This window comes from Pelodiscus sinensis, chromosome 25, assembly GCF_052426305.1.
Source record: "Pelodiscus sinensis isolate ZL-2025 chromosome 25, ASM5242630v1, whole genome shotgun sequence".
In the NCBI taxonomy this organism is placed as follows: Eukaryota; Metazoa; Chordata; order Testudines; family Trionychidae; genus Pelodiscus; species Pelodiscus sinensis.
In genome coordinates this window covers 3,639,295-3,663,541 of record NC_143076.1, presented here as the reverse complement: position 1 = coordinate 3,663,541, position 24,247 = coordinate 3,639,295, and the positions used below count along the sequence as shown (strand labels likewise).

Sequence of the window (24,247 nt, the reverse complement as noted above, 5' to 3'; positions counted from 1 at the left end):
GTCATATGTTCCAGCCCCCTAATCATTTGTAATCTGTTTGTCTCACTTGACCTATTGCTTTGAAAGCTGTGTTTTATTACTGCAGATTGAGCATCTGCAATACACATAATCACATGTGGATGCACACATACACAATCTCCTGTGAGAAGTTTGTGATGATTGTTTTTGGTTTGGAAGACAGAAAATTATGTAGCTGTAGTCTGTAGCTTGTACAAATCATTAGACAGTCATTGACCTTATTGGAGCTGCACCGTTTTACACCACTGGGGGACCTGGCCCTAAGATTGTGTCATGAGACTCTTTCAGCTCCAGTTATAAACTATTCACAATGCTTGAGTGTAACTTTTATTCATTTTCCTCCATTTAGCTGGATGTCACTTTTCAGTGATATAGAGCAAAGCAGGGGAAGAGAGATGGTTTAAAAAAACCATCAGCCCAATGGAATGAAATGTAAGGAAACGGGTTTTCCTGTAAATATATCCTATAATAATGTTGTGGGCATAATATTTATAGCCAATGGGGAATAGTCATATGGAAAAAACGTTAAAGTTTAAAGAAAAGACACAGCTGCTTGCATCTAAAATATGGAATCTGATTCTCTGCTCCCCTCCATTGCCTATATTCTATGTATCTTTACTGTCTTCCGCAGAATTAGTCTTGACTTACACTAACATAAGCTAGAGAATAATTGGGCCCAGCAAATTCTGAAGTAAGATCCATAATTAAATTCACTGAAGTACTTACTTATATGAGGAATTTTAAATAGGGCTGGCTGGAAAACCACCATTCTGTTTTATTAGAAATGTCAAGGTTTTGGTATTTGCTTTAGTTCCAGAGTGAAGCTCTGACACCTTGTTTGAGAAGGGGAGAGAAAACCTGCCCAACCCAGAATATCCAGGTAGTTCACACACTCACCTGTGATATGGAAGATTTGCCCTGCCTGGTTTTGGGAAGGAACTTGTAGCTGTTTCTTCCACTTTGCAGGCAAGTGGCGGAACCATGTGGCTGCTCTGGGTCTCTCTCTCAAATTGCATCCTGGACTGGAGAAAACATCCCAATGTTTTCGTTGAAACGGACGTGCTTCTGTGAAATACTGTGACACAATGGCACTTTTTAAAGGGAAAAATAGTTTTGTTGACATTTTCCCCACCAGCTCTGACTACAAGTCCACATCTAGTTTCACTGAAGTCAACTGGACCATTCACACACTAAAAGTGAACTATGTAATTAAATACATTGATGAACTATGGACTATGGGAACTCATGGGCCACATGGTAGAAGGTGCTGTGGGCTTTTACCTTTCATTGATATGAAGCCCCTAATGGGTAAATAGCCACGAGCTACAGCCATCAATCTAAGACAGATGCATAGTAGGGCAAATCTCCAAGCATCGCTCTTGATGGAGAAATGTATGGAAAAGAGGTAAATCATAAATTGTAAGGTATATAATCTACTAGTGTTTTAGGCTGCATACTCTCATCTAGACTGCATGAGCACAGCCTGTCAGGGTTTGGCATTTTTGCTAGTTGATCCCCATTTCTCAACCTTTAATAATTTTCTGGTACTCCTTCAACAGAATGGTGCGGGGATGAGGGGGAAGACGCTCAGATGTTATAAGTCAGGTTTGCTGTGAGTCATTGCAAGGAGTCTCTGTGGTGGAAGTGCATCTAAATTAGCAAAGCACTCAGGAGCAAGAGGTCCAGCCACTGCAGCCCATAAAACATCAGCATGCAATCAGGGCTGCAGTACAAGCAGAAATCCAGCTATTACTTTCTAGTAGCTTCCTTGACCAGCCCCCCGTCTAGCAGAATTATGGCTGATGAAAGTTCCAGAATTCCTCTGGATTCCACCACTTAAGATCTGAGTTCCCCTCTCTCCGAAGAACACCAGTGAAGCCCAACTCATCCCAAAACAGGAGCCGTGACTGTGCAAGCTTCTTCCCATTCCCAGCCTGCTCTGCTAATGGACCCCCAAAAACCCAGCACTAGCAGTCAGATGTTCAGGCTTCATGCTGCTTCAGTCAATGTGACAGGTTTTTTTTTTTCTTTATGATATAGATCCCTGTCTACTAGGAATTGAGCCCATGATACCAACTGTTTTCATGCAGGCCACTGAACAGCCATTGGATGTCAAGTGAGTCTATACCCTATTAACCCAACTGGGATTAATACCAGTGACTGATGGATCAAAAGCTCCATAGCCTGTTACAAGTGTCTCACAAGTGTCATTTCTCTGCAGTTATCCTCTTTTTTTTTCTTTTCAATGTGACCCTTAATTATGTCCTGCTGCACCGTGTGACTCTATGTGGCTAGAATTTCTCCCATCTGTGAATTTCACACCATACGTTTAAAGAAACTGCTGGGTCTGGTGAAGGCACGTGAGTTGAATGCTAGAATGTGAGTCATTTAAAGAAAATGAGCAGCATTAGCTGGACAATATATGGGCAATAGCATGTTGAACACTATTGTAAAGCCAAGTATCATGTACGGTATACTGTCCTTTGTCCATGTGCAAAGGTGGTTAGAAAGCAGATTTCCATCCTCAGGAGAAAAAAATAGATTTTGAAAAAATATTCATCTCAAATCAAGATGAAAAACATAATTTACATTTTTTTTCATTTAAATGAAATGCTGACCTTATTTTGATTTCAGGCTATTGGCAATGCTTGACTTCAGTACTTTCAAAATATTTTGTTTATATTGTGCCTCTTTTTAAACATTTTAAAAGGTTTTAAATGTAAAAGAAAATTTCAAGATAAAAAGTCGTTTCAAAATGAAAAATCAAAACTCTCCATTCTAGAAATGCTGAAATGGACATTTTGACATTTTTTAAATGTTCTTTTCCCCAATCTTATTTTTTAAATTTGTGGTTATTGTTGAAATCAGCACAATTTCACAAAAAAGATTTAATTTTGTGGAAATGACATTTTCTGACAGACAACTGACAGAAATTTTTGACAGTACTGAGGTAAAAGCGCCATGTGTTATTGTGGAACATGCTACCAGTAGTGTGTCTGTATACTGAGGTTGCATCTCAATCTTATCTCCATACACAGGACACTAAAGATTTTTTGCAAGGTTTACTCTCCTAAATGAAATAAAACTGCTACCCCGTGGGACTCATCCATCATTTAACTAATGATTTTACATCACTGGAATGCAGAAAAGCATCTACAATTAAAAACAAACCAACCCTGTAAACAATTAATCTATTTCACTCAAGGCCATTGAGTTCTGCCAAGGATTAGCTTGGGCAATCAATAATGCACTTCTGCAGATCTCAAACCTTTTTCAATTTCCATAGTTGAAAATTTTAAAGCAAAATTTCTCTGAGTGGGTCCTTTTTAATGAGAAATGGAGTGCAGTTCTGAGTGCAATCCCAAAAGAAACTTTTGTTGTTGTTGTTGTTGCAAAAGTGGCTCCTTTTGAAACTCTCAGTGACATGGGAGGCATGAAAAATACCGAATACTTTTTGTGACTCTTTCATGTCCCTCTAGCTAAAACTGTGTTGGGCGCCAAAGTTGATTAACCTCTGCAACACATGCCCAGTGACTGCCATTAGATGAGTCATATGGCAGCATGAGCCAAGTTCCATCCCAGGGAAAAAAAACCCAGCTATAGCACAGGAACAAACCCCTGAAAAAAACAGGAATCTAGGACTGTATTTGGGCTATAAATACAGGTTAGAACTGTCTGGCTATTTGCTTTAATCCCCTGCGCTTCTATTTTAAATTTAAATGGTATTACCCTGTTAACCACTTTCCATTTTTATCATTCTTACCATGATGTAAGGACATGAGATATTTTAGAAACCAGAAAAGGGCCATTTGCACCATTATGGCTTGATGCTAATTTCTGTCCATTTCTTGAACTAATCCTCATCCTGGTGATGAACTATTTCTTTACATATGCCTCGCACAAAACTTCCCATACCCTTTAACCTATGATAAATCCATTGGAGTGGGGGGGGGGGGGGTCTCAGATAGAAAGGAGGAAGGACTGGAGGAAAGCTTCCTTTTGTTCCTCCTGCTTTTTCACTAAGGCTGTGTCTAGACTCTGTCGGCAGAGACATGTAGATTAGGGTTGTAGGCAAAGGCAAATGAAGCCGCGATTTAAATGATCGCGGCTTCATTTACATTTACATGGCTGCCGCGCTGAGCCGACAAACAGCTGATCAGCTGTTTGTCGGCTCGCCGCTAGTCTGGACGCTCCCCTGCCGACATCAAAGCCCTTTGTTGGCAGCCCCATTATTCCTCGTGGAATGAGGTTTACCGGGGCTGCCGACAAAGGGCTTTGATGTTGACAGGGGGAACGTCCAGACTAGCGGCGAGCCGACAAACAGCTGATCAGCTGTTTGTCGGCTCAGCGCGGCAGCCATGTAAATGTAAATGAAGCCGCGATCATTTAAATCGCGGCTTCATTTACCTTTGCTGAACAAACAAATCTACATGCCTCTGCCGACAGAGGCATGTAGTGTAGACGTACCCCATGACTGATATTGTACAACACATGATATTAATGGTAGAAATAATTTTCAGTATCTTCTGAGTCATTTAAGAGATACTGCAGTCACATTTAAAAAAACACGTAGGCATCTAAGCTTACTTAAAAGTCAATGGGGTGTAGACTTCTAAGGATCAGAGTTTTAAAGGTATTGAGGCTCTAAAGATGAAGTTAGGTGCCCAGTGTGATTTTCAAAAGTGATGAGGTGCCTAAATCCCATTGTAATAAATGGGAATTCTAAGTACTGCTCAGAGAAAATTTTTAGATGAAAGGATTTTCACCAAAAAATGCAGATTTGGGTCAACAGAAATAGTCCACAAATCCATGTCAAAGTTCACCAAAATGTTTTAATCAGAACAAAAAAATACAAATTCAGAAGAAGTCAAAACATTTCATTCAGATCTTTTCAAAATGAAACTTTTTGACTTTTCAATTTGAAACAATTTTGAGGGTTTTTTTCAAAGATTAAAAAACGCACAAAGTTGAAATGAAATGTTTTCTTTTTGGTCAAACAAAGTTTTTTTTTTAAGCTGAAATTCAACTTCTTTGACTTTTTCAGTTCACTGAAACATCTAAAAAATTTTGAATTGCTCCAAAACTATTTTTGTTTTCAATTTTTGGATTAGCCACTAAATCAATAAATTGGTTATTCACCGCTCTCTCCTCATAAGCCACCTGAGTATTTTTGAATATGCTACCATGTGTTTGGATTTACATATAGATTCATTATGTGAAGTTACAACTCTATGCACATCATGGTACACAAAAGTTCAATAACAATGACAGATGAGGACAAAGCTTTCTGATGGTTTGTTAATGCTGCATTTTGTGGACAGACAGTGTAAATAGGCTCTTGGGGACCACATTGATTGAGATAGCTGAGGTTCAAGATGAACAGATATTTAATATGAAGTATTTACATCTTTTCAGTAGGAAGTAGGACTCCTGTTGTTGGAGAGAGAGGGTGGGACACACAATTATAGCTTTCCCCTCTTGTGGACCCCTATACCTCGCACAAGGATGGTATAGTACTTCAAATAACAAAGGCATTTCCTGGGAGAACCCAACCACAAAGCTATATCTGCACTAGAGGCTGGCCCCAGTGCAGCCCCCGAGAGCAGACAGGATTGTTAAAAAGGCAATTCGTACTGATCCAATTTATGCTGGGTTCAGGCCAGAGTGAACCGCATCAGTGCAAATTGCTGCTTAGTTTGTCTCCATTTGGGATTTGCACTGGTGCAGCTATGCCAGTGATGGCACTAGTGCATGCAAGGCTGTTTGAATGCAGCTGTGTATACTGCAGTGCATTATGTAGGCACAATGCATGGCAATGGAGATTTCAGTCTGAGGCAGGACAGTAACTCCTGGTGAAGGAGATCAAATAGAATGTGAGAAATGGAGATGAAGCCAATTGTTTATTTTTTGTCCACTACTGTAAAATATTACAGGGACCTTGCAATGCATCTCTGCTTTCCGGCTTTCTCCTGTATGTTTGGGTGTGGTTTAGTGGGCCTGGCTCGTGGCCAGATCTGGATAGAATCTCACAACACATACAGTGATATAGAGAGGGCTATTTTTACAGAGGAGTAAGCCAATCTTTCTTTCTCTCCCCTGTGTCTGCTTGTTTCCTAGGTACACCACATTCCCCACAGCGAGCTTTCCACTCCCAGAGAAAGTTTGTGCAAGTCCTAAAATAATTTCATCCCACCGGCCCACAAATATTCCCATTTGGTAAGCCTTATATAGAGTAATTATTGTTTGACATGGCACCACAGCTAGGTCAGGGCTTATTTTGGGTTGTGTGTTATAAAAAGCTGTTTGTTTAAAAAAAAAAAAAAAAAAAAAAAAAGACTATGTTTGCCCATCTGTCATGTTGAACAAATGGGTCTAGAAACTTGTTAGTTGCCTTTGTTGTTTGTTTGTTTGCTTGAAGAGTCAGCATTCAGCGATACCAAAGCAATCTAGCCATCAGTGTCCAGCTTATGTAGATGTGTCTTCATTTTAATTATAAAATGTAATGGGTAGGTAGCCAGTTGTTGTGGGGCTAATGACATATGCTGGTGGGAGTCACATTTTTGGAGGAGAAGGTGAAAACTTAGTAGCCACACAGGTAAGAAGCTAAATATTATGGGCAAGTGACAGGAGTGACAGTAAGAAAGTTAAGCTACCTGCTTCACTTTTCATCTATATAGCACATAGCACTTTTAGGGTATGTCTACACTACAACGTTAATTCGAACTAACTTAGTTCGAATTAGTTAATTCGAACTAAGCTAATTCGAACTAACGGATCCAGACTAAAAAACTAGTTCGAATTAGCGTTTTGCTAATTAGAACTAGCATGTCCACATTAAGTGGACCCTGAACCGGGGTTAAGGATGGCCGGAAGCAGTGCCAGCAGGGCATCAGAGGAGGACTTAGAGCGTGGAGCTGCTGCCTCAGGCTAGCCGAGGGCTGTGCTTAAAGGGTCCCGACCCCCACCCCGGACAGACAGTTCTCAGGGGTGCCCCGCTTGCAAAGCAGTCCTGGCTTGGAGTGCCCGGATTATCCACACTGGGCACATCACACCACTCAGCCATCAGCCCGGCTGCACTTGCCGCAGGCTGCTATCTGGGAAGAGGGAGCAATTGGGGGGCTGCAGGAGAGCTTCCACCCCCAGAAGCCCGCAGAGCCAGCCCAGTCCTCCCCATCTGGGGCTCGTACCCCATTCCTCCCTCACCTCCTTCCACTTACCCTTCCCTAGCCCCTCTTCTTGATGTACAAAATAAAGATAACGTGTCTTCCAAAATGGAATCTGTCTTTATTGAACAAAACCGAGAGAGGCTGGGAGAGGGGAGGGCAACTAAAATGATCAGGGGTTGGGAACAGGTCCCATATGAAGAGAGGCTAAAGGGACTGGGACTTTTCAGCTTAGAAAAGAGGAGACGGAGGGGGGACAGGATAGAGGTCTCTAAAAGCAGGAGTGGGATGGAGAGGGTGCATACAGAAAAGTTCTTCATTAGTTCCCATAAAGAAGGACTAGAGGACACCAAAGGAAAGGAATGGGTAGCAGGCTTCAAAGTAGTAACAGAAAGTTGTTCTTCCCAAAGCAAAGAGTCAACCTGTGGAACTCCTTGCTGCAGGAGGCTGTGAAGGCTACAACTAGAACAGAGTTGAAAGGGAAGTGAGATCAAGTCATGGAGGTTGGGTCCATGGAGTGCTATTAGCCAGGGGGTAGGAGTGGTGTCCCTGCCCAAGGTTTGTGGAAGGCTGGAGAGGGATGGCACGAGACAAATGGCTTGGTCACTGTCTTCGGTCCATCCCCTCCAGAGTCCCTAGGGTTGGCCGCTGTCGGAAGACAGGCTACTGGGCTAGATGGACCTTTGGTCTGACCCAGGACGGCCATTGTAAGCTCAGGGCTCAGGGTCGGGGGTCTCACTGGACCCCCTTGATTCTCTTGCACACCTGCTCCTGGGTGGCCAGGCTGGCAGCTCTCCTGCCCAAGCCGGCCACTTTCCTGTGCCTAGTGCAGAGATCGTGGACGAGGTCCACGATGTCCGCACTAGCCCAGGTGGGTGCCTGTCTCTTGCGGTCCCGGGCAAGTTCCCGGGAGCCGCCAGCCTGGTCCCGGGAAGAGGGGGAGGGCTGGGGTGCATCGGGTGGGTGGCTCGATCTGTGCCAGGTGCAGGGTCTGCTGGCTGGGTGCTGGCAGGCTTGCACCTGGCACGGGCACCGTAGCCAGCCCGTGGCCCTTTAAGGGGTCCGGGACCAGGAGGGGGGCAGTAGAGTTTCCCTGGTGTTGGCCAGAGTGGCCACCAGGGAAACCTGGGGAGAGCTAGCCTCCCACTAGTTCGAATTAAGGGTCTTCACACCCCTTAATTCGAACTAGCTAGTTCGAACTAGGCTTAATCCTCATGGAATGAGGTTTCCTAGTTTGAACTAAGCGCTCCGTTAGTTCGACTTAAATTCGAACTAACGGAGCGCTAGTGTAGCGCCTATGAAAGTTAGTTTGAACTAACGTCCGTTAGTTCGAACTAACTTTGTAGTGTAGACATACCCTCAGTGCTCAAGGAACATCCCATCTGTTAGCCAACTAATTCTCACAACTGCTTTGTGAGATAAATAAATGTATAGTCTTGTTTTACAGATGGAGAAATTGAGGCACCAGAGAGGTAATGAATTGCCTGCGGCCACACGAGTGAGTCAGCTTGGATTAGACCAAAGGAGCTTCTGGCTTCTATCCTTATGTTCATTTCTCCAGAGCAAGCAACGTCAGATAGCAAAGTTCTTTCTACTTTTAATAACTGGTTCTAAAAACTGACGTGTGTGTATCTACATCTACATCTACATCTGTATCTATCAATTGCTTTACCCATTTCTGAAATGCAGCTACTTTAGGGGTGGGAAACAGCTGTTGTTTAATGGTGAGCAGCAATACTTTGCAATGTTTTAGGACAAGGTTGGAAAACTATTGCATTCAATAATTTGGTTATGCAATTACCCAAGTTCGAACTTGACCAACACATCTAAATTAGTACCACATACTCTTACAAAGATGGTCATAGCAGCTTTAATGATCACAAGGGACGGAAGTTTTATCCAGGAGTATGTCTAGACCAGTGGTCTCCAACCTTTTTACACCGAAGATCACTTTTTAAATCTCAGAACAGGCGAAGATCTACCGCCCCGCCCCTTCCTTGAAGTCCCGCCCCTTTCTTGAAGCCCCGCCCACTCTATTCTCCTCCTGTCCATCACTTGCTATCCCTAGCCCTTACTTACACACTCTGATAAAGTTTATTTTTAAATTATGCGATATATAAAATTAAAATCACGTGTTCATAGTTATGAAATAAATGGTCTGTTTTTTATTCATGCTATTTAAATCTAAAATGAAGCATTTATAATTATAAATTTTTTGGGGACAGAGTTCTGCGGCTGGGGGCAGGAGAGAGGGAACAGGGTGCTGGGAGGGCAGAGGACAGGGTTCTGCAGCAGGAGACAGAGTGACAGTGGGGACAGAGTTCTGCGGCTGGGGCAGGGGAGAGGGAACAGGGTGCTGGGAGGGCAGAGGACAGGGTTCTGCAGCAGGAGACAGAGTGACAGTGGGGACAGAGTTCTGCGGCTGGGGCAGGGGAGAGGGAACAGGGTGCTGGGAGGGCAGAGGACAGGGTTCTGCAGCAGGAGACAGAGTGACAGTGGGGACAGAGTTCTGCGGCTGGGGCAGGGGAGAGGGAACAGGGTGCTGGGAGGGCAGAGGACAGGGTTCTGCAGCAGGAGACAGAGTGACAGTGGGGACAGAGTTCGGAGAGTGGGGTCGGGAATGGGGACAGAGGTCTGTAGCTGGGAACAGGGGAGTGGAGTCTGGGGAGTGGGGACAGGGTGTCAGTGGCCGCAGAGTCACTTGCATCTGCCTCCTCCCAGGATTCTCCTCCACCCCCCGCGGGAAGCCAGCACATGCCTCATCTGGGCCCCCCGTGGCAAAAGGGAAACCCCGAACGTGCCTGCCCTGGAGCTAACCCCCGCCTCCCGCGTCGGGGCCAAACACCGGCGGGAGCCTGCCTCGGGAGCAACCCCCCCATTCCGCGGCGGGGCCAAACCCCCATGGGAGCCTGCACCAGGGGCAACCTCCACCCCTCCCGCGGCGGGGCCAAACCCCCCTCCCGCGGCCCGGCCAACTCCCTTCCCTCCCAAACCCCGGGGCCGACTCCCGCGGCACAGGGAAACCCCTGCGCCCAACTCACCCCTCCGGCGCCGGCGGTGCAGGGAATCCTCCGCACTCCTCCTCTAGGGCCAACGCCCCCTCCCCCAGCACGCAACAGAGCTGTGGGAGGGGGAGCAGCCCGCGTACTTCCGGAACCCCCGGAAGTGACGCGGGCTTCAGAGAGGATTTCCGTCCACCCCGCGGGAAGCCGGCACTACACTAGAGGTAGGTAGTGGGGCTTCTCGGGGGTGGGGAGAAAATGAGGGGCGGGGTTGCCCAAACACCTCGCAATCGACTGGTCGAGGCCTCGCTATCGACCAGTCGATCACGATCGACGGGTTGGTGACCACGGGTCTAGACTGTATCCCTCTGTCGGCAGAGGGATGCAGATTAAACAGGTCGACATTGCAAATGAGGCAGGGATTTAAATATCCCGTGCCTAATTTGCATAAAAATGGCCACCACATTTTGCCGACTCAGCACTTTGTCAGCAAAAAGCTGCAGTCTAGAAGGGGATTTGTTGAGAAAGAAAGCCTTTTCCGACAGATCTTTTAAGCCTCCAGCAAGGAGGTTTACAGGATCTGTCGAAAAAGGCTTTCTTTCTCGACAGATCCCCCTCTAGACTGCTGCTTTTTTCTGACAAAGTGCTGAGTTGGCAAAACGCAGTGGCCATTTTTATGCAAATTAGGTGCAGGATATTTAAATCCCTATCTCATTTGCAATATTGACCTGCCTAATCTGCATCTCTCTGCCAACAGAGGGATGCAGTCTAGACATACCCTAGAAGTTAGAACACGGACTTCTGAGTTAGGACTTGAATTCAGTTCTTAGTGACCCAGAGGAATTCCTCTCACCTCTCTGTGTCTCAGTGGATTTAGTAATACTCATGTGCTCTGAGTGGGACATGTTAGGGGTTAATTTACTGTTTGTTAATCCTTTGGTAACTTAGAGGAAAAGAGCAGTGTAACAGTATTATTAGAAGCAGTGAGGATCTTGGCTATATTAGTGGTACACCTTTTGGGTAAGTTGTGTCAGGGCAAAGAAATCGGGGCCTGAATGGATGAACCATATGTAGGTAGAGTTCATTGGTATGTGTGGAGGAAACTGTCCAAAGCACACGTTGCAGCTGTATCCTCTCACAATAACAGATTCTTTGCTCCTAAGAACTTACAGTATAAGATAGATAAATATAGAGCAGATTGACATGTTTTCTGGACAGGGACTTAGTTGTATTGAGTTCTAAGGTGCTATTTTCTCTTCTGTTTGTGGGACATTTGATAGTGTCATTCCTTATTACATTTAAGGGGAGTTACCACTCTTAAACCCATGGAAGATTTGAAAGGTTTTTACCCACATGAACATGCTCTTTAGAGCCTCTGAGTTTCCAGATTATTCATTAAAGCAGGGAGTCTGTTGTTTTGTTTCAAGATGGGTGAACTGGATGGAACAAAATAGGAACCGGACCAAAGCTTCATCTAAAATTTAATTCAGGCTTGTTTGTGAGGCTTTTGTTTTCACAGCGGCTTCAGAATGTTTGATCATTGTCCAAGAATACCGAAAGAAAAGCCTTTGCATGTCGTACTTCAGGCATCACAGGAATCAGCTTGTGTCATGATGTATGGAACCACAGAAAACAAAGACAGATACAGATACAGATTACGGCACAGCTTGAATTCTAACTTTGCCTCCTTTGTTTATTGCAGACCACACCCTGCAGGAAACACTGTGCAGCCCCTAGAGACATCTAGTGGCTGAATAATACACTGCAAGTTAACAGAGAGTAGAAGAAGCCGAAGTTGCAGAAGAGAACTGCTTCTCTTGCTGTTTCCAGTTTGAAGAGAAGGGAAATTCTGTTTCCTTCTCTATATTTTCTGCCATATCATGCCCCAGTCCAGGTCTTCTCTGCATGCATTCAGTGCTGTCGTCCCTCTGGACCTTGATCTGCAGAGGAGTGTGGAAAAAACAGGTTTTCACACTGGTCTGGTTTTGTTCATGTAGATCCCTGCTGATGACAGCTGGAGGCTCAAGACCCCTTTGTCTTCCTTTGCTTGAGGAACACAGCTACTGCCCTGTCCCAGGATTGGCCTGGGGAAGACAGCGGGAAACATTTTTCAAGGTAAGGAAACAACATTTCCAACTGGTGCAGCAAAATGAGCCACAGCAGAATAAGGGTTAACCTGTCATCATGCTGGCCATAGCAGTTCAGGCAATAAATCTCACAATCTCTTTATTCACCACCCCAGCAGTTGAGATCTGTTTGGGATACTTTTGAGAAAAGCCTCTGCTTGTCTGTAGTATCTCGCTTGGATGGCATATCCAATGGACCTGTCATAGCTCAGCACCAGCAATGTCTAGGAGACCACAGATGTGGACACTGTAGAGTATCAGAGTGAGGATCATCTCAGCAAGAAAGCGCCAACTCCCCTTGCCACATTGGTCTGGCAAAGTTTGAGCTTGTTGAGTAGCAAGGCATATCTAGAAGTCACTTAAATAAATGGCTGGAGTAAACCAGGATTTTGAGTCGGAGCTCTTATTTGTATTGACTGTTGTCACCTTGGCAGGATCTAATTTATCTTACTTTTCTATAGTTGCACACAGGCAGTCTAAAGGGCACCCGTCTTACAGTTTAGAAAGAGAGACTTTTTCCTTATCTGTTAGCTTTCTTTCTTTGACATCTCCTGTCCCAGTCCCGGTGTTTGACAGAACCTAAAGAAACAGAACCTAAGCATTTGAAGTGGCACTCAAGAGGCAATAGGAAAATGTCACTGTTTCTTAATCTTATTTTTTTGTGGTTTTCTACAACCAGTCTTGGTTATCATTGCTCCCAACCAAGCTTCTGGCTAAGGAAAAGGGCAGGTAGCAAGCTTCCCTCAAAGAGCTATACTGATGTTCATTAGGATGTGTCTTCACTTGGATAAAACATCTTCAGCTGGCCAAGTCAGCTGGCTTAGGCTTCAGGGCTCTAAAATTGCCATGTAAACATTTGAGCTCAGACTAGAGCCCACACTATGGGACCCTTTGAGGAGGCAGGGTTGCAGATCCCAAGCCCATATCAGCTGAACAATGCCTGTGACAGGTGTTTATATTGAAGTGTACTCTTGGTCCTCGAAGGGGAGGACTTACTTTTGGAGATCAGAGGGAAGTTTGGTCTCCATGCGCTCCTCTGCTGGGCAGCTGGCTGCCAGCAGCAACCTTCCTGGTCAGCTTTAAAGCTGTGTAAAATATTTGACTCTGTTTTGCTTCTTCATATCATGTGATTTTTATGCAGAAAACATGCAAAATGCCTGCTTTTGAGGCCTTTGCTCAAAACTAGCTTTTTGATGGAAAACGTTTGCAAGCTGTTCTTCCTCTGCTCATCCCCATTGAGGTCCTATTTCACATTTCACCCTGGTCTTCAAGGGCCTCAGAGAGCCATGCTCTCTCTGGCCTGGGAAAGGTCTTCTCCTGAGGAAGGAGTGACCACCACACCAATAATGCAGCAAGAGTGGAGCACAATGGGGACGAGGCACCATCTTTGCTGTAACTCAGTAGAACATTGATGGCCTTGTTTAGAGCCAGAGTGTTTTCCCACTGCATTGTGGGACACGGATGAGTTACCAGCCCTCTCTAAAAGAGCCTTGTGAGGCAGAGCACCATACCAAACAATGCCCTTATCAGCCTGCTGAGGAGAACATCTGACATTCTACTGAAGCAATGGAAAATCACTTTCTCTTCACCTTCCTGTATCTCCACCATCCTATTGACCAAATCTGCCATCCCAGGGGGAATGTGACCACATTTAGCTCATTAGATTAAAAGGATGATAGTGAGAAACACTGTTGGGAGCATCTGGACATAAGGCCCAGCCCCCCAAGGTGTGATATGCTCTTGTCTCCTGTTGATTTGGATGGATTTTGAGGATCTTAGCATCCTGCAGAATCAGAGCCCTAGGTGCTGTGGTGACTGGGGGAGAGAAGGATGATTTTTCAGTTATAGCTGCCCACTGTGATGCTTTGATGTCTCAGTCTGCCATCTAGAAATCTCAGCTAGCATAGCCAATATGGCTGCCTGGCAGCAGCTAGTGCTCCAACTTGTAGGCTAATACAGTGCTTATCTGCATGCAGAGACATAGACGGTGAGAGATTGAATGCAAATGTAGCATCTAGCAGCCTCAGTGCCTTCTTGCAAACTATTGATTAGGTGTCTGATTTACTTTCCCTTGATAATAGACCATAGGAATAAGCCAATAGAACGAGGAGAAAGAAAACCTGTCATGATCATTCGATGCAGCTGGTGAGCCAGTGGAGAGACAAAGCCATCTGATTGGGTTAGAATAAAGCTAGGGTTGGGGGAACTGTCTTAGCAACAGCAGAACTGAACTTACCCCCTCCCTTCTGTGCCCACAGTGCTGCCACACTGGAAAGTTCTTGATTATATTCCTTGATGCTTTTATTTCACGATAGCCCTATCTGAGCATGACTGGTTTGGTTCACAGAGTGTGCCTGTTTACCTGGTCACTTCATAGTTTTTTAGAAAGAATGAAAGGATTTCTTTTGCTCTGACCAATCTTACTAAAACCCAGTATTGAGCTCCAGGTAAAATGATATGCCAATATCTTAATTTCCTTTGTTTTGAAATCCCTCTGTGTGGGCATCATGGGCTAAAAAGCAAAGGTGGAATTTATTGTCCTGTGGAGCTTTTCACTATCTTATTTTGATGCATTTCCAAAGCAGATGAAACAATGTAAAACTGTCCCCTCCATTATGATATGATATTTGTGCTGCAGTATTACAGTTTGAGGGAGATAGACAGTTTTTGTGGTGAGAGCTGGAAACCCAGGTTTATATGCACAGCTCTGCCAATGACTTGGAGTGGGAACGCTTTCCGTGCCTCATTTTCCATCTGGGTCTATTTTACGGCTCACACAGTATACATCAGCCTGCACCATAGCTGGTGCTTAAGTTCTAGACTTAGAGTTTAATGTTTGTAAAACATGTTGCTATCCTAAGATGAGAGATACCTTCACTACCAGGTGAATGCCACTGAATAACATTAAGATCTCATATAAAGGACACTCCTTTATTGTTGAATAGGTGAAATCTTCAGTTTCCTGTACCACAAGTACATCGTACAGGAAGCTAGAAGGGTCTGGTAGCTACATTATTGCACTGGGAATAAGGAGAAAAGAGTTCTAATCCCAGCACTGCCTCTAACCTATATGATCTTAGATCCTCACACCTATTTTCTCATCAACCTTTTGTCTGTTTTGTCTACTAGGACAAAGACAAGCTAGGGTTGTTCTTATTATATGTATCTGCAGCAGCTAACACAGAAGGGTCCTGACTTCACTCCTGATCTCTAGGCACTGCCCTCAGACAGGATGTTAGTGGTGGGGTTTTGGACTAAATCGTGTCAAATTGCAAAGGGTAATTTAAAAAAGGTTGAGAATGAAGATAAACTGAACATTTACTGGAAACCAAATAGGGATGTAAAATCTGTTTAATTGGTTAACCTGTTAAACATTATGGCTACGTCTACACTGGCATGTGCCTTTGCGCAAGAGATGTGCTTTTGCGCAAAAGCATCCGTGCCAGTGTAGACCCTCTCTTGAGCAAGAAAGCTCTGATGGCCATTTTAGCCAATTAACGTTGCCTGTCTACACTGGCCTCTTGCGCAAGAACAGGTGCGCAAGAGGGCTTATTCCTGAGCAGGAGCATCATAGTTCTTGTGCAAGAAGCCCTGATTTCCTACATTAGAACGCCAGTGTTCTTGCACAAGAACTCCCTGCCAGTGTAGACAGGCAGCATGTTTTTGCGCAAAAGCGGCCGCTTTGGTGCAAAATCATGCCAATGTAGACACAGCCTATATGTTTAACTGGTTAGACGATTAAAGGGGTTAACTGGTTAATTAGTCACATCCCTAAAACCAAACTTAGGCATTTTGAGTCCTTTCTGGGCATGACCTTCATTGTCCTCTTCTCACCTGCTGACTTGTTTAGCTCATAAGCATTTACACTTTTATCTCGCTATTTTCATGTTGATAATAGGCATAGATTTTGTTAGTCCTGCATCTGTTGCGATGGCGGGTACAATAATAGAAGCACCGCCGGGACCAATATATATTGGCCTTGTCTCAGGAGCGTGTCCAGTAATGTCTAGGTCAGGGAGCCTGTAACTGCAGAGTCAGGGAATTTAGTCAGCTGTCATCACTTCTTAATTAAAAATAGCAGAGCCGCACTTGCATTCCACGGCTTTGTGTTAACTCATTTGTCATCTGTCCTCTTTTCACCAACAGATCACCCCCTCACCCTGAAAAAAAGAGATGATGTGCATCAACTTAGCAGGTACAAAGGCAGGTTTCTTCAGAGAGGACTTGTAAGAAAGAAAATACCTTTTAACTGAATGCATAATTAACTCGTGGAACTCAGTACTTTGAGATGTTATTGAGACCAATAGTTTAGGCGGAATCAAAGGAGGAGTGGACTTATTTAACTGTATGGGATGTCTACTTCCGTGGTTCAGGGAATAAGCCAAACAATAACAGCATGGAGTTGAGAAGAAACTTATGGGAAAATTAACCCATGATCATCCACTATGGGATTTCTTGCTCTTTCTGCCAAAGCAACTGATCCTCTGCTGACAGAGACAGATTGGACTGTCAGTTTGATCCAGTCAGATTGTTGCTGTGTTCCTTTACACATAACTGACCGAATTCCTTATTTCCTATTAAATAGAGTTCCACAATATCTCTGCTTGCTATCGCCTAGTGGTAGGTTTCACTAATTTCATTGTGAAACTCCTGAGGAGACATTGAGCTGGGACATTACACCAAGGTCAAGAAGCTGTAGGGGAGACAAATAGGCTGTGTCTACACTGGGCCACTTATTCCGGAAAATCAGCCGCTTTTCCGGAATAAGCTGCGCGCTGTCTACACTGGCCCTTGAATTTCCGGAAAAGCAACGACGCTCTACTGTACAAAATCAGCCGCTATTCCGGAAAAGCTACGCTGCTCCCGCTCGGGCATAAGTCCTTATTCCGGAACACTGTTCTGGAAAAGGGCCAGTGTAGACAGCCCAGTAGTCTTTTCCGGAAAAAAAGCCCCGATCGTGAAAATGACGATCGGGGCTCTTTTCCGGAAAAGCGCGTCTACATTGGCCACAGATGCTTTTCCGGAAAAAGGGCTTTTCCGGAAAAGCAGCCTGCCAACGTAGACACTCTTTTTCCGGAAATACTTATAACAAAAACTATTCTGTTTTAAGCATTTCCGGAAATTCATGCCAGTGTAGACACAGCCATAGTGTGTTGTAATATATTTACTGAATGAAAATGCAACTCCCATTCCTCTTCTCCTACCCCCCATTCCGCCCAAAAAAGGGGAGAGGTGGAGTGCATTGCCTGATGAGATATTCTTTAACACTTGGAGGCAAGGAACAGTTCTGGCAATTGGGAGACTTTTTTCTTGCTGCTGCTTCGACAAATAAATCACTGGTGGAATTACACGAGGCCTCATTCTGACCATACTTACACCAAATTCTGTTAATTTCAGTGAAGTTACTCCTGATATGCACCAGTGCAAGTAAAAACAAACATATCTAATACATATCTGACTTGTTACCTACACCCCAAAGAAATGTATGTGCAGGTCCATTGGATTGATGTGGGATCAAATTCAAACCCTGATGTAATTTCACTAAAGTTAATCATAATGTCAGGGTGAATTTGGCCCATTTTGTGTTCACTTACTATTATGTAGTACATTTAATACAGTTGCACCTAGGAACCAACCAAGAATAGGGCCTTGTCATGCAAGGCCCTGTATTAGCACAGGGATGCAGAAAGGCCTTTCCCCAAACATACACAAACAGGAAGTAATGTAACAGTTTAGTAATTTAATATCACCCAGTGGGGTCAGTAGCTAAACTCAACTGGATTCCACTCTGAATATTTTAAAAGAACCTAAGTGAATTAGTTGCTCGGCTTCTAATGAATTTTAATGGGATCTGGGCACTTCATTATAGGATCATTTGAAAATCACAGCCTCAACTACTTTGTAATCCAAGTAGATATTGTGACATGGATTTATAACTATCTGTGTTACAATTCATTGAAACCTTTGACCAGTCAGATGGAAAGAGATCTCTTTCGGCTGAGACCACTTGTCAACTCATGTATCCCAAGAAGGGGTGCTACAGCTAAAACAGCAGACACGGTGCACAAAGTTGTCTGGAATCCATCCTTAGCTTGTCCTGCCTTTGTGAGGACATACACGGCTGCTACATGGGGGACCTCTCCTAAAATACTTTCCTTGAAGAAACAGACTGAAACACAGAGTGTACAACAAGAACTAACATTATTCTAACTCCTTCAGCATTTTCCCAGGAAGTTTTTTCTTGACCTTCACTTAATATTGTGAAAGTGAAACCACTCTGTCCAGACTCAAATCATTCATCCACAACACCAGAACTATGAAAACATTTCAGAACCTAAACAATTTTAGTACAAGAGTACTTCCAAACATCATCTGAGTACCTCAGAGCACTTGATAATGATTAAACCTTGTAATGCCCTTGTGAGGTAGGTTATGCCCATTTTATTACCATGCACAGAACCGTTAAGTTTCTGGGGGATATGGTAATTTTGCTAACTGTGTTTGTATACCTAGAATTTGTGGGATGTGCCAACTGAACCGTAGAAGTGCTTTGATTGGATGCAGAAGGAGCACACAGCTCTCACAGTCAGCCTTGTGTGCAATCTGTGTGTTCCTCACTTCAAGCGTCCTTGCTTTATGTGCATGTCACTTTAGAAATGCTGTTAGGAAAAAAAACCATGCAGACAGAAACCAGTGGAATCTTCTAACCCCTGTGCAGGGGCAACATTAAATCAAAAGTCTTGTGGGCCATATATAGAATCCTGATGGGCCACCGTTTGCCCACCACTGAGTCAGAGGGTCTGGACACTGCTGATAATCAGTTCCTAGATGTCTCATGTTGGACATCCAGCTGAAGTGATTCATTCAAAGTCACACAGAGACTCTGTGGTGACATTAGGACTAGCCCTCTCTCCTGATTCCAAATCACCAGTTTTTACCAATGGATCAGCGTCTTCAATATCAACCTTAAAGAGAGTCATTCGGTCAGTTAATATTTCTCCACCGCTGGTCATTCTGAAAACTAGAAAACGACACTCCTGCAGTCTTTCTCCACTGAACTGACATCTTCGTCTCCTCTCTGGGAACCCTGGAGGCTTCTTTTCTTCATGTCAGTGGAGACGTTTTCAGACAGCACCAAACTTTTTTCCAGACTAATTAAGCTCTGATGACTTCAGCTGTATTTGCAGCTCCTGGTTAAGGCCATGATACTAATTAAACTCTTAAATGATTAAAAATGCAAATAGTAAGACCTGGGTTCAGCAGCAGGCTTCCATTTTCAAGCTTCAGGACAGCAGAGTGAATTTGTGGCAGAGTCTCTGGTGGAAACAATCTTTTTTTAAACAATTTTGCTCCTTTGCACTTTGTGCGGAAGTGACTTTGGCTGCTGGGGTAAAACCTCACAGCTAAAAAAGAAGGTTTGATTAAAACACAATCCCCCATCCCTTATCCACGGGTGCCCCAGATGTGGCAGTCTTCGCAGAGAGGCTGAGGAATTGAATGGGCCATTGAGCACAGGAGCATCTGTCACTTGTCTCAAAGGGCTGATCCCACTCCCATGGAAGTCAGTAGCAAAACCCTCAGTGGGTGGAAACTACCCCTGTGCGGAGAGCCAGCAGGCGGCTTACTCATCACTTAAACCTCCTTTTGGAGGCATGAGTGGGACTCAAGAGGATCGTAGGTGCTCTGTACAGAGGTGCATTAAACCCAGTGGCAGTAAAATTAGGTGGGCCAGCAGAGAAGTCCCGTTAGCTCAAGATTGACCCTTAGAATACGTCTACACTGCAACACTATTTTGAAATAACTAGCGCTATTCCGAAATAACTTGGTCTGTGTCTGCACAGCAGGCAGTTATTTCAAAGTAGTGTCAAAATACTGTCAAGCTGGAGGACTTTTTACTCTGACTCCTGTAATCCTCATTGTATAAGGAAGAAGGAAGAAAGAGTGCTCTATTTCAAAATAAGTGCTGTGTAGACACTCCCTATTTTGAAATAAGAAACACAATTGACATAGCTCAATTTGCGTAGCTTATTTTGAGGAAAGCCCTGCAGTATAGACGCACCCTTATTGGCTTGGTGGTGTGAGAAAGGTTCGTGCTGTTGTTGGCAGTGCCACAGGGAAGGTTTTTCTCTCCAGGGCTGAAAATTGAAGATATTTCAATGACTTCACGAACCTAGGTGCTTAGGGATTTCCATGCTGGATCAGAAGTGGGGGGAGGTATTTCGATACTCAGATAACTTGGTCCCACCACTGATTAGTACCTGATTCTTCAGAGGAAAATGTAAGAATCCTGCAACAGGCACTTATAATTGTAACATGCCCAGAGGGGAAGTTTCTTCAGAATTCCTGTTAGTTAAATTCATAGTAAAAGAGATGCCTGAAAAACAAATGTGAAGATATCCTTCTGGGGCAGCTGCTGCTGGTCACATCAAATGAGAAGGATCTTCGACAGGCAGAAATTGGTTTATATCACTTGGAATTACATCAGTTTACAATATCTTAGGGTGTGGTCCCATTGTCTCCAAAGGATGAAGCCAATTTCCACCATCTGAGGATTTGTCCTATTATCTCAACTTGGTTCCGGTTGAATAGTTCAGGGGATGTTAAATTATGCTTCTGTCATTTAAGTGATGATATTTCCCCCCCAGACTGTCCTTTTAAGAGGCTAAAACAAAACAAAAGAGTACGTGGCAACTACTTCACATACAAATGGTAGATTTTGCCCACCCAGGGGCAGCATTTCACAGCCGGCATATGTTAACAAGGACAGATGTGTTGGCCAAATGCCAAACTGATAAAATTGCCCAGGGAGGAAAAATAAAAGAAATCACAAGAGTTATTCCATGCTGAGGTTTTGTACTTTTGTGTCTCCTGAAGGGAATGCATCGGTCAGTAATCAAAGGTTTGAAAAGTCATTCAACCGCTCCTGCTTGCCCTCCAAATTAGAATGCAAACCATCTGCACCACAGAATACAGCTCTCCTTAAAGCTTGCAGGCCAGATTCAGATCACCAGTGGAAATCCAGAGTAACTGAAGTTAATAGAATCACCCTGAATTTCACTTTCTGGCCTGCATAAATATTTCTGTGCCAGATTAACATGTGGGGCCCCGCCCTTTTAATAGGCTTCTTTTCTCTGGAGCTGTTGAGAAATCTCAGGGGAGTGTCTCATTTTAAGCAATCCTGCTTGGCCAAAATGTACACCCTGAAGCACTCAAAAGGCAGCCCCATTGCTGTTCTGCAGCCTCCTGTCATCGTACACTTCAGGGACAGGGCTGTGATGCCAGCCTGAGATTCCGCAATAAATCCTTTGCTTTGTCTGGACAGTGTAACACTGATGGCAAGTCAGCGGGAGGACGGATGTGCCATGTAAGTACTGAAATACCAGGCACACCCTGACTGTTTTGCAGATGCTGCTCCTTTGGAGTGTGAAGCAACAAATCCAAGGTGTTATGTACATGGACACAAGTGAAATGGGAGCGTGTCTCCACTGCATTGGGGATTGACACTGCAGCAATCAGTCCACCGGCTGTTGATTTATCGTATCTCCGTATACACAACCAGTTGATCTCCAAGAGCTCTCCCATTGATGCCTGTACTCTACCGGGATGAGAAGAGGAGCTGGTGTCCAGGGGAGTGCAGCCCCTACCAACCTTACCTCATGCAAGACACTGTGATAGGTTTGTTGACTTCAGTTATATTATTTGCATAGTTGGAAAACTGTATGGCGACTTGCCTGCCTGGTGCAAAGGTTGCGGATCTCTCAAGACATCTAGATAGACTTATGTGTAGTGCTGGGGAGGAGCCGGTGGTCGTGGTTCATGTAGGTAACAGTGACATAGGGGAGGATAGGAGAGAGGTTCTGGAGGTCAAATTTAGGCTGCTAGGAAAGAGAATGAAATCCAGGACCTCTATTGTAGTGTTCTCTGAAATGCTTCCAGTTCCACGCAGAGGGCCAGGTAGGCAGGCAGAGCTTCAGAGTCTCAATGTGTGAATGAGATGATGGAGTAGAGAGGAGGGGTTTAGATTTATTAGGAACTGGGGAAACTTTTGGGATAAGGGGAGTCAATACAGGAAGGATGGGATCCACCTAAACCAAAATGAAACCAGACTGCTGGCACTTAACATTAAAAAGGTTGTAGAGCAGTTTTTAAACTAAGGTCTGGGGGAAGGCCGACAGGTGCAGAGGAACACATGGATTGGACAGAGACATCTATTAGGGGAGGTTCTATTGATGGAGATGCTCTAGTCTTCTAGGCCACTCCCACACCCAGCACCTTCCAGGCATCCCTTATTCCTGCTTTCCTAATGCAGTTGCTAACTCCAGCCCTGGTGCAGCTTGTATTGGCTGTTCTTCTGCACCTAGGGTGGGGCTTGAACCCTCAACCCTGCCCTCCAGAGACAAATGAGCAATCCTTAAGGTCATACAGAAACCCAGCCAACTACTCTCTCTTCGGGGTGTACCTTATCCTGCCTTCCTTATGTGGGAAGCCTATGAGGAAAATAGAACAGCTCATAAACTTTGTCAAATAAAGTGTAAAAATATAATAAGGAAAGCCAAAAACTCAAAAAGTAATAGTCAAATGTTTTTAAGTACATCAGAAGCAGGAACAACCCTAAACAACCAATAGGGGGCCCTTAGACGATCGAGATGCTAAAGGAGCACTCAAAGATAATAAAGTCATAGTGGAGAAGCTAAATGAATTTTTTGCTTCAGTCTTCATGGCTGAGGATATTGGGGAGATTCCCAGACCTGAGACATTCTTTTCAGATGACAAATCGGAGGAATTGTCACAGAGTTTTGGAAGAACTCAGATGGGAAATTGTGGAACTATTAACTGTGGTGTTTAACCGATCCTGTAAATCGGATTCCGTACCTAATGAAGATAGCTAATGTGACACCAATATTTTAAAAGGGCTCTAGAGGTGATCTTGGCAATTACTTTCCCTCAACAAATTATATTCATCCACGTGTCTGACTATTTTATTCTTCACTGTAGTTTCAACTAATTTGCCTGGTACTGATGTTAGACATCAGTACCAGGCAAATTAGTTGAAACTACAGTGAAGAATAAAATAGTCAGACACGTGGATGAATATAATTTGTTGAGGGAAAGTCAACATGGTTTCTGTAAAGAAAAACCCTGCCTTACTAATCGGCTAGAGTTCTTTGAGTGGATCAGCAAACATGTGGACAAGGGAGATCCAGTGGTTATAGTATACTTAGATTTCCAGAAAGCCTTTGACAAGGTCCCTCACCAAAGGCTCTAAAGTAAAGTAAGTTGTCATAGCATAAGAGGGAAGGTCCTTTCATGGACTGATAACTGGTTAAAAGACAGGAAACAAAGGGTAGGAATAAGTGGTAAGTTTTCTGAGTGGAGAGAGGTAACCAGTGGGGTCTCCTAAGGATCTGTCCTAGGACCAGTCCTATTCAACTTATTCCTAAATGATCTGGAGAAAGGGGTAAGCAGTGAGGTGTCCAAATTTGCAGATGATACCAAACTGCTCAAGACAGTTAAGACCAAAGCAGACTGTGAAGAGCTTCTTGTTCACCAAACTAAGTGATTGGGCAACAAAATGGCAAATGAAATTTAATTGTCAATAAATGTAAAGTATGCACATTGGAAAAAATAATCCCAACTATAGATAAATACGATGGGGACTAGTTTGGCTACAACTACTCAAGAGAAAGATCGTGGAGTCACTGTGGCTAGTTCTCTGAAAATATCCACTCAGTGTGCACTGGCAATGAAAAAAGCAAATAGAATGTTAGGAGTCATTTAAAAAGGAATAGAGAATAAGACAGAAAATATCTTATTGCCTCTATATAAAACCATGGTACTCCCACATCTTGAATACTGCATACAGATGTGGTTGCCTCATCTCAAAAAAGATCTATTGGCATTGGAAAAGGTTCAGAAAAGGGCAACAAAAATGATTAGT

General features: G+C 44.0%; 1 long non-coding RNA gene across 2 annotated transcripts in view; it reads left to right on the top strand.

The window, feature by feature from the left end:
- LOC142824446 (uncharacterized) overlaps positions 1-10,598 on the top strand; it is a 108,987-nt gene extending 98,389 nt beyond the window's left edge. Inside the window, exons 4-7 of one of the 2 annotated variants that reach the window (XR_012899320.2) lie at positions 2,059-2,134; positions 2,314-2,397; positions 6,136-6,234; positions 8,629-10,598. This is a non-coding gene — a long non-coding RNA (uncharacterized LOC142824446). The remainder of the gene's footprint in view (positions 1-2,058; positions 2,135-2,313; positions 2,398-6,135; positions 6,235-8,628) is intronic. The other variant, XR_012899319.2, reaches the window with a different exon arrangement.
- The last annotated feature ends 13,649 nt before the right edge of the window (positions 10,599-24,247 follow it).